The 11,674-nt window shown below is 40.6% G+C and overlaps 1 pseudogene; it reads left to right on the top strand.

The window, feature by feature from the left end:
- The first annotated feature begins 1,204 nt into the window (after positions 1-1,204).
- On the top strand, positions 1,205-4,928 carry LOC117705949 (pre-mRNA-processing factor 6-like; annotated as a pseudogene).
- The last annotated feature ends 6,746 nt before the right edge of the window (positions 4,929-11,674 follow it).

Consider the following 11,674-nt stretch of genomic DNA (forward strand, 5'->3'; position numbering starts at 1 on the left):
TGTCTGGGTAATTTTTTTTTTAAACTTTAAACAACTTTTCCTTATAAAGTATAGTTTCTGACTTTGTTTTTATGGTTTTCTGTGTGTGCTAATGTGTGTGTCACAGCATCTCTCTGTGGTATTTTGTGAGCTTTTATATTCTGTTTTTCTGTGTGTTTACTTTGTCCTATTTGTTTTTATTTTTATTTATAATATTTATAATATCATTATTATTAGATGCTTATTCATTTTATAATAAGATTAAGAAAGAAACAGAATAGATTTTTGTGGGTGATCAGTGGCAGGGTTTGGGTAGAGTATGGGGAGGGAAAAGCATAATCAGATTAGAGTGCATTGAAGATCTCTCCAATTTCAATTAGGAAAAGACATCATGTATATCACGAGCTTTTGTTCAACCAGGGTTAATATAATTTTGATTGGGCTTAGGAAACAGTTGTAAGGATGAATAAAACTGCACACAGTCTCCGTAGAAATTCAGACAAGCAATGCTAAGAGATAAAGAAATACTGCAGACTACATAAACCTGATTTCCGTAGACAGTGATTAATTCACCTTAGAAACAGAATGATTCGTTTAATGTGTGTTTCAATGCAAAAAGGAAACTGTGGCATGTTGTTTCTGCATGTTTTTTTGTTTGTTTGTTTGTTTGTTTTTGTAGCGCATGAAGATGATCTGATGTCCAGAGAGGAGGAAGACAAAAAGAAAGGGAAAGAAAGAGAGCAGCAGAGAGGGAGGGAGATGCAGTGAGAAGTATCACTTAGACGTGATTGCCTCTGTTACAGTGTACTTTGTACACTTAAGCCTTTTAACTAGAGAACTCTATTATGAGACGTGCATTGTATAATCAAGTACAAATAATGATTCAGTCCTCTACTGGCAAAAGAAGAGCTGGTAGGGTGAATGGGAGCAAATGAAGAGTGCTCAGCGTTGATTTGCTTGATTGTCCTCTATGCAATCTATAGATTTTAAAATACATATGATGAACTGGGAGTGAGGGTTCACACATGTAACCCTGAAACTATAGGAAGCGAAGAAAGTATATTACAGGACAGTTAAACTGCACTACACAGGGAAGACATGTCTTAAAAGAAATAACAAATAAACAATATTAAGAATAATCAAATATGTGACATCAGAAGGGCTTCGAGTCTTCTGCCTCACACTTGCTCCCCTGCTTTTCTCTGTTTCGGTCAACAACAACACTATGAACAAGAAGAAGCCTTTCCTGGGCATGTCAGCATTGCTGGGCTACATACCCGAGGTGGGCCATGGTGCCACTGTCTTCACCACTGGATCAGACACTGGGCCTGCTCGAGATGCAAATGATTCTGTGGATGATTGCCATGCCCTACCAGGGAAGAGAACTGTGGGGGATCAGATGAAAAAAAAATCAGGCCGATGATGATGATGATGATGATGATGATGATGATGATGATGATGATCTGAATTAAACCAACTATGAAGAGTTTAAAGGCTATGCTGGGATCCTCTTCTCAAGTGGGCCCTATGAAAAAGACGATGAGGAAGTGGATGCTATTTACACAGCTCTGGATAAAAGAATGGATGAAAAAAAAAGAGAAAACAGGGCAAAGGAAGAAAGAAGAAATTGAGAAATACCAAATGGAACATCCCAAAATCCAGCACCAATTTTCAGATCTTAAGAGGAAGTTGGCAGAAGTCACAGAAGAAGAGTGGCTGAGCATCCCAGGAGTTGGTGATGCCAGAAATAAACATCAACGGAACCCACATTATGAGAAGCTGACCCCTGTTCCTGATAGTTTCTTTGCCAAACATTTATAAAGTGGAGAGAACCATACTTCTGTGGATCCCCGACAAACTCAATTTGGAGATCTGAACACACCCTATCCAGGAGGCCTGAACAGTCCATACCCAGGTGGAATGACACCAGGGTTGATGACACCTGGTACAGAAGAGCTGGACATGAGTGAGGAAGGTTGGCCAGGCAAGGAATACCCTGATGGACATGAGGCTTAGCCAGGTGTCTGACTCAGTGAGTGGGCAGACTGTTGTGGACCCCAAAGGCTATCTGACAGATCTAAATTCTATGATCCCAAACCATGGTGTAATGAGGCATGGAACATAAATGACAGCAAGAAAGCATGACTACTTCTCAAATTTGTGCGAGAAACAAACCCTCATCATCCACCAGCTTGGATTGTGTCAGCTCTCCCAGAGGAAGTCACTGGAAAGTTACAAGTGGCTCAAAACCTTATTATAAAAGGGACAGAGATTTGCCCCAAGAGTGAAGATGTCTGGCTAGAAGCAGCTAGGTTACAGCCTGGGGACACAGCCAAGGCTGTGGTGGCACAAGCAGTCTGTCATCTCCCACAGTCTGTGAGGATTTACATTAGAGCACCAGAACTAGAAACAGACATTCAAGCAAAGAAGCATGTTTTTCGGAAAGCCCTTGAGCACGTTCCAAATTCTGTTCAATTGTGGAAAGCAGCTGTTGACCCTGGAGAGCCTGAAGATGCTAGAATCATGCAGAGCCGAGAGGTAGAGTGCTGTCCCACCAGTGTAGAGCTCTGACTTCCTTTGACAAGACTAGAAACTTATGAAAATGCTAGAAAGGTCATAAATAAAGCACGTGAGAACATTCCTACAGATCGTCACATCTGGATCACAGCTGCCAAGCTTGAGGAGGCCAATGGGAACACTCAGATGGTGGAGAAGATCACTGACAGAGCCATCACCTCTCTTTGGGCCAACGGTGTAGAGATCAGTCGCAAACAGTGGGTCAAGAGTGCTGAGGAGTGTGACAGAGCAGACTAGGTTGTCTTGTATGCTGTAATCAGTATCGGGGTTGAAGAGGAAGATCACAAACACACCTGGATGGAAGACACTGACTGTTGTGTGGCTCACAATGCCCTGGAGTGTGTACCAGCCATATATGCCTATGCCCTACAAGTCTTCCCCAGCAAGAAAAGTGTGTGGTCACAAGCTGCATACTTTGAGAAGAACCATGGTACCAGGCAGTCCCTGGAAGCATTCTTGCAGAGGGCTGTGGCCTACTGCCCCAAGGCAGAGGTGCTGGGGCTCATGGGTGCCGGTCAAAGTGGCTGGCAGGGATGTACCTGCAGCAAGGAGCATCCTGGCCCTGGTCTTTCAGGACAACCCCAACAGCAAAGAGATCTTGTTGGAGGCTGTGAAGCTGGAGTCAGAAAACTATGAACACAAGAGAGCCCGGAGGCTACTGGCCAAGGCTCGGAGCAGCGCACGCATTGCCAGCGTGTTCATGAAGTCTGTGAAGCTGGAGTGGGTGCTGGGGAACATCACCACTGTGCAGGAGCTGTGTGAGAAGGCTCTGAAGCACTATGAAGATTTTCCTAAACTGTGGATGATGAAGGGACAGATTGAGGAGCAGGAAGAACTGTTGGAGAAGGCCCTGGAGGCCTATAATCAGGAGCTGAAGAAAGGTCCTCACTCCACACCACTATGGCTCTTTGCTTTCCAGGCTAAAGGAAAAGATTGGACAGCTGACTCCTGCTCGGGCCATTTTAGAGAATTCTTGTCTGCAAAAAACAAAGAACCCTGGGCTATGGTTGGAGTCAGTGTAGCTGGAGTACTGAGTAGGGCTGAAGAACATTGCCAATACCCTCATGGACAAGGCGTTGCAAGAGTGCCCTAACTCTGGTATCCTGTGGTCTGAAGCTGTCTTCCTCAAGGCAAAGCCCCCAGAGAAAGACCAAGCGTGTGGATGTCCTGAAGAAGTGTGAACATGACCCCCATGTGTGGGGTGGTGAAAGGATGGCTTGGTTTCTGGTGGACCACAGGCCTCGAACCCCCGGACCCCAAGGGGACAATGGCAGGTGTTCAGCCTCCATCCCAACCCCAGGCTCCTGACACAGTCTAAGACCAACATTGGTCCATGATTTTCAGTCAACACCCCTACCAGCCCCTCCACAGGTAGAGGGCATGACTACAGTTCTCAGGCCCTCAAGAGATTTCTGTATTAATTAGATACCTAAAAGCCAGAGGGCGAGGGTGTAGCCAATTATGTATTCCTTTCCCAGACTCTTCTCCCTCCCTATTTAAGTTAGGTCTGCCCTGACCTAAGTGGGGGTACAGCTAGATCCATCTACTTTCCACTGTGACATTAAAGCTTTAAAAACCATGGACTTCATTGTATCTTTTGGGGCCCACTGTAAGGAACTGTGGAGAAGGTCCCAACTACTGAGCCATGTCTAATCTCCCCTCAGGACTTCTTTGCATTCCAGCCATGGGGACCACCTCTTCAAGCAAGCTAGCTGGGCCACCGAGTTAGCCAAGCTGGTCCGGTCAGGGCTTCCCTCTCCCCCCTTTATTCTCTTGCATCTCTGTTAGTCTGCCCCCAGTCCATGGCCCCTCAGTGGCATCTGGGAGCCCCTAATGGAGACCACCAGCCTCCTTGTCCAACTCAGGAGGCCCAACAACCCCCCTCAGGTCTTCAGAGTGAGTAAGAACTTTCTGTGCCTGGGCATGAGCCCCACAACATCCCTCAGGCACCAGGCAGAGTAAACTCAGTCAAATTCCTGCGCCAGTCTCTTCAGAGCCGTGGAAACCACAACTGCCCAACAGGAACCCACTCTTGCACAATCATGTGCAAGCTAATCATTCCCCGCACCCATGTGCTTTTAGCTGTGGCTAAGCTGTTCTGAAGTGAGCCAAAGGTCACCAAGGCTCAGGAGTGGGTCCATTGCATTGGCATTGTGAAGATTGACTCAGATCTGGAAGACACCTGGGCCTTCTACAAATTTGAACTACAGCGTGGCACTGAGGAGTAACAGGAGGAAGTGAGGAAATGCTGTGAGAATGCAGAGCCCTGACATGGAGAGCTGTGGTGTGCTGTGTCTAAGGATATAACCAACTGGCAAAGAAAGACTGGGGAAATCGTAGTGCTGGTGGCTGCCTGCATCAATACCTTCTGATGGCAGGGTTGGAAGACAAGAAACTTTTGGTGCCACACATGGACAATGAGCACAAAACCTACACTGTCTATCTTTTATTCATTAAAGATTTTTACAGAATTAAAAGAAGAATAGCCAAATATACTATTTATGTAATTTACATAAGGTTGTTCCTTTCAAATTTTCACTATCAAAACATTTTTTTCTATTGATCAAAGAAATTGACTATCATCTTATTCCAGTGCATGAGCCTACTTATTTCATCCCAAATTAAAGTTATTGCATGTACATGTGTGTTTCCTTTATTAATAGCTTTTAACTTTGTGCCATACTAAGCAAACACTCTACTTAAATTCAAGAAAAACTGTAAAAGAGATTAGGCTTACTTTTCCTATGGAGAATTTTCATCTTATCTAACTGAGTTAGTGCACTAGATCTGGAAAGGCTGCCATTCCTGGAAATAATGCTTATTGTTTGATTGTGGATTTTGTTGTATTGGACTTATGTAGTATAGGGCAGAATTAAATTCACATGTAGCAAATCTTACTTTAAATTGATCCTCTGATGCAATGTCACAAATATTAGATTAGAGACTTGTGATACCATTCCCCTACATTGTTTTAATTCATAATTCTCTCTCCCTCTCCTTCTCCCTTTCTCTTTCTCTCCCTGCCTCTCTCTTCCCTCCTTCCTTCCCCTTTTCTCTCCCTCCCTCCATCTCTCCCTTGCTCTCTCTATCTGTCTCCTTACTCTCTCCATCTCTCTCTTTTTTAGCTTTCTCTGTGACCTTTTCTATTTCGTTCTCTGTCTCTTTCTCTGTCTATCCCCCAAGATGCATGTGCATGTGCGTGTGTGTGTGTGTGTGTGTGTGTGTGTGTGTTACTCGGTATATATCATAGTCAAGTGTTTTATCACTGACTCTGGCCAGGATTAAAAGTTTCATTTAAAAAAAAAACTCGAAAGGATTATTCCATGTCAATGTTGAAAATCGATCCTGTTTTTATTTGGAATATATCTCACATCTATTTTATCTTTCATCAAAGTAAAGATGTATAAGCATAAATATTCTGGTTTGAATAGGAATGTCCATGAATTGGCTCATGTGTTAGAGACTTAGTTCTTAACTCCACTGATGGAGTCCTACTTTGAAGGCAGTATAAAAAATAAGTGCAGCCTGAGAAGATGGGCCATAATTTAAAGCAGCACTTATCTTTGAAGAGTAACTTCCTTTCTCCCATTTTCTTCCTATTTACTGTGTGGTGAGCAACTCCACCACAAACTCCCACCACCACCATATTTTGTTCTCTTTAGGCCCAAAGCCATGGATCCAGCCAACCTTGGAATGAAACCTCTGAAAGTGTGAGCCAAAATAAGCCTATTCTTCCTCATCTTGTATCTTTTTTATTTCTTATAATGACCATACACTAAAAATACAGCTGTTTTTTTTTATTAGATCCAAGAATGTAGAATTCTCAGTTCCTTTTTCAGTACTGTCTGCCTTAACACTGCCATTATTCCTGTCATGATGACAATGGTCTGAACCTCTGAAACTGTAAGCCAACCCCAATTAAAAGTTGTCCTTTTTAAGAGTTCCCTCGGTCATGGTGTCTCTTCATAGAAATGAAACCCTAAGAGAGAGAATTAACCCTATGACACTCACTAACTATGATACATTAAAATGCTGAACAAGTGAAGTAGTTGTATTTGAAAGTCTCAGAATAACTGATTTTACCAGAAATAAACAGCATCTGCAATTTAGTATTAAACTTGTGTGGCAGTAGGCAACTTGTAAAACTATTTTATATTCATTGAAAACTAAAGCTCACTGTAGACATATAAATAACTGAATGAACCAAACAAAGCAAAAAATGTCTTAAATAAGGCTAATAGTTTTAAAAGTGGGATAAGTTATAGTTTCACTGGACACAAAGTAGCAGGTTTTTAAAAAGACAAATATTATGCTTGCCTATATTTGTCTGAAGTATTTTCATTTAAAGAACAGACAAATATCTTTTCATTATATTTTATGTACATGGACATGAATCTAGTTTTTAAAAATTAGACATTCTATGAATTTTGGTTGCATCAACATTGATGCTTCTGTGTATAAAGAGTTCATGGCTAATGGATCTGAATATCAGCATACAGCTCTTCTGTAAAAGCAACAACAAGGACACTGAAAATCAAGGCAATCTGAAGACTACAAGAACATTATAATCTAAACTTAAGCAAGAAAAAGTACAGCTTAATTATGAGTACTTATTGAAAACAAAAAGAAAAATGGACCCATATTTTTAATGGAACAAGATGATATATTCTTCACAGTACTTATGTATGAAGTTTTTAAATGGCACATAAAAATAATTGGTCATTGGTTTTTAATCTTTTTAAACTTTTAAATCAATTATTCATCATTTGATAATATAAAGGTAATGTCCTAGGTGCTGGAGAGATAGTTAAAAGCCCTGGATGTGGAGCAAGGGGCACACGCCTCTGTTGCTGGTGGGGATGCAACCTTCTAGAACCACTCTGAAAATCAGTTTCTCAGAAAATTCTATTGGAAGACTCTGCTATACTACTCCTGGGCATATACGTAAATGATGCTCTATCATACCACAAGAACACTTCCTCCACTATATTCATAGAAGATTTATTCATACTAGCCAGAAACAGGAAACAACCCAGATGCCCTTCAACCAAAGAATGGATACAGAAAATGTGATTCATTAATACAATGAAATACTACAGGGGTATTAAAAATAAGGGTATCATGAATTTTGCATGCAAATGTATAGAAATAGAAAATATCATCCTGAGTAAAGTGACCCAGGGTCAAAATGACATGCATGGTATATATTCAATTATAAGTGATTATTAAGTATGAAGAAAAGGATACTGTGGGGAGAAATAGGTTAAAGGCCAGACAGCAAGGAAAATTAATGGAATCAGCTGCTGGTAGTGGTTAGGGTTGGGGATATCACTAGAAAGTGCCAGAGACGTGTGATGGGTGAGGATTCCAGGAGTCTGTGGTAGTGATTTTAGCTGAGACTCCTAGCAGTGGGGATATGGAAACTGAAGTAACCAGCTCCTATATTCAAGCAGGACTCCCAGGCAAGGGATAAGGGCACCAACCCACCCACAAAACTTTCAACCCCCAAGTTCTCCTGTCGACAACAAATGCAGGCAGAAAGATGGAGCAGAGTGTAAGGGAATGGCCAACCAATAACTGGCCCAGCTTGAGACCCATCTCATGAGCAGGCACCAATTCCTGATACTATTGATAATCTGTTAATGCTTACAGAATGGAGCCTAGCATGACTGTCCTCTACAGGCTCCACTCAGATGCTGACTGAAACAGATTCAGAGGCCTACAGTTAAACATTAGATGGTACATTGGTAGTCTTATGAAATATTTGGGAGAAGGATTGAGGACCAAAGAAGGAATAGTAACTCCATAGGAGGATTAAACAGAGTCAACTAACCTGGATCTTTGAGGGATCACAGAGACTGAACCACCAACTGAAGAGCATACACCCTTATCCCCACACGTATGTAGCCGATATACAGCTTGGTTTTCATATAGGTCCCCAAACAACTGGAATAGGGGCTGTCCTTAAAGCTGTTGTCCATCTCTGAATCCTGTTTCTCTAACTGGGCTGCCTTGGGAGAGAGTATGCCTAGCCATGAAGAGACTTGATGTGCCAGGGTAAGGAGTAACTAGGGAGGTCCTTCACCTTTTCAGAGGAAACAGAGACTGGGAATAGGGTGAGAAACTGTGTGAGGGAGATCCTGAGAAGGGATCCAGGGATTTGTATTTAAAGTGAATAGATAGATAGATAGATAGATAGATAGATAGATAGATAGATAGATAGATAATCAGAAAAAAAGAGAACAGACTGATATTCGAGATGACCATGGTTAAATTTACAGCCTGCACACGGAAGTTAATACCCATTTGTAGCTTCAGTTCCAGGGGATCATTGCTCTCTTTTGCTGCCCATGGAAACTTTATGGTATACCATGATATGTTATACTGATAATGCATGCAGGAAAAAATACCCATAGATAAAAAAAAATACATCACAAGAAATGTAATAGGACTGTCCTAGATCCTAGGAGTCGAGAAATTTAGAAAAGCACCTCTAGTGGTTGAATAAGAATTTAATATTTAGGACAAATATTTATGTCCCGAAGAGTCAAAGATAAGGAGTAAAATAACCAATATGCATTTGACAAGCATGCTCAGTAAGAAAGTTAAGGAGAAATTTCACATTTTGTCAAAATTTCACTTAAACCACTAGAGTTCTCTCCTTGAAAATATATTGGCATGTTCCATAACAATTACAAGCAGAAAAAGCTAAATATACAAAAAAATGCTAAAAGCGACAAGTAAGGAATAGAGAATCTGTAGTTCTCCCTCCGCTGTGGCTATTTTATTTGCTGTCATAGGATTAAGAAGCTCAGTTTGCAACTCAACTTGTCTTTTTGAAACTGAGCTACATTTCTTTCAACTTTTAGCTTCTGTTGATTCAGTATACTTCGTATTGTCTTAGACTTCTATTCTGTGAATAGAAAATTAACAATTCTTCTATTTCTCTTTCAAAATATAAAAAGTTAATAATCGAGTGTTTACAATCATGTTAAGTATAAATGATAAATAATCATACAGTATACATACCTTAATTTGAACATTCCATAATGTTTACATATTGAAATATTGTATAATTTGTACACTTGGAAAGAATCTCTCAAAGTCACTATATAAAAGTATTCTTACTTTTATATAGAGTAAAGAACCGATGTCATGGTATCTTGTAAGGTGAGCACTATTGGAAGCACTTTAGGCCATTGGAAATGTGCCCTCAAAAGGAATTATAAGATATGATTCTCAGTTTTTAGAGAGCTGCTATCTGACATAGGATCAATCTGTGTCATTTAGGGTTCTCCACAGGACCCCCTTGGCCAGCAACTCAACAGACTGTAACATAGTCCCAGCACTGGAATCCTTGCCTGGCTACAAAGTTGTTCATTTCAGTTCTTTCATTAATAGCTTTCCTCACTAGAGTCACACTGGATACCAACCACTAGGCTCCTCCTGGACCTTTCCTGACTGAATGTTTCCATGCTCCCATCTTGATGATAATGGACTAAACCTCTGAATCTGTAAGTCAGCCACAATTAAATCTTGTCCTTATAAGAGTTGCTTTGGTCATTCTGTCCCCTCACAGCAGTAAAACCCTAACTAAGACATCCCTCCTATGCCATGAATATTCATCCCCAGTCCACCTCTAAAATCCAATTTTATTTTCTATTTTCAGGGAGATCCATATTCAACACACCTCTGCTTCATAGAGCACTCCTCTTTACCATTCTTCTCTTGGTCTATGGAGTATAGCTTGGTTATCATTTATTCAGCATACAATATACACTGCTAAGTGAATATATGCCATCTGTCCTTTTGGGATTGGGTTACCTTATTCAGGATGATTTTTTTTCTAGTTCCATCAATTTGCCAGCAAATTTCATAATGCAGCATTTTTTAATACCTGAGTAATACTCCATTGTATAAATGTATTACATTTTCTTTGTCTATTTTTTAGTTAAGAGACATCTAGATGGTTTCTAGTAGCTGGCTAATATCTATAAAGCTACTATGAACTTAATCAAACAAGTGTCATTGTGATAGATAGAGCATCCTTTGAGTATATGCCCAAGATTGGTAGAGTTGGGTCTTTTTGTTTGTTTGTTTGTTTTTTGTTTTTTGAGACAAGGTCTCTGTGTAGTCCTGGCTGTCCTGGAACTCACTTTGTAGACAAGGTTGGCCTTGAACTCAGAAATCCGCCTGCCTCTGCCTCCCAAGTGCTGGGATTAAAGGCGTGCGCCACCATCGCCCGGCTAGAGTTGGGTCTTGAAGTAGATTAATTTCCAACTTCCTGTGGAACTGCCATATTGATTTTCATATGACTCTAGAACTTCTCATGCCCTTCAGCAGTGGAAGTACTTTCCCCTTGGTCCTTGCTAGCATGTACTGCCACTTGTGTTACTGATCTTAGCCATTCTGAAAGGTGTAAGCTGGAAGCTCAAAGTTGATTTGATTTGTATTTCCCTGATGAGATAGTATGTTAAATATTTCTTTAAGTGGTTCTTATCAATTTGAGATTCCTCTATTGAGAATTCTCTGTTTAGACCTGTATTTCATTAAAAAAAAAAAAAAAAAAAAAAAAAAAAAAGACTATTTGGCTCATCAAAATCTACTTTCCTGGGCTCTTCATATACTCTCTTTATAGATTTTAGATATTACACCTCAATCAGATGTGTAATAAGTAAATTTTTTCTCATTCTGCAGACTGCCTCTTTGTACACTTGACAGTGTCTTTTGTCTTAAACCTTAAAGTTTCATGATGTTTTAATTATTAATTGTATATCTTAATTTCTATGCTACCAGTGTTCTAAAAGTTGTCTCCTGTGCTATCCATTTCTGAAACCAGACATGGCATCCCATTGACAAGGACTTTGGCAAACCCAACAGCTCATTGAACATTGAGGGGTATTTTCATGGAGTCTTACCTCCTGATCTCTATTCTGTCTCAAGAAGGTACTCTGCAGAGTACAGAAAGAAAAATCTAGATATCAGCCTAACCACCACACCCTGAAACTAAAATATGTCCTGTCTAAAAGATGTGTGGGGACAATGGTAGTTCAAAACTTGTGGGAGTGGCTAACTATTGCCTGGTTTAACATAAAGCCCTGCCACATCAGGGATTTCA

This window comes from Arvicanthis niloticus, chromosome 3 (genome assembly GCF_011762505.2).
Source record: "Arvicanthis niloticus isolate mArvNil1 chromosome 3, mArvNil1.pat.X, whole genome shotgun sequence".
NCBI lineage: Eukaryota > Metazoa > Chordata > Mammalia > Rodentia > Muridae > Arvicanthis > Arvicanthis niloticus.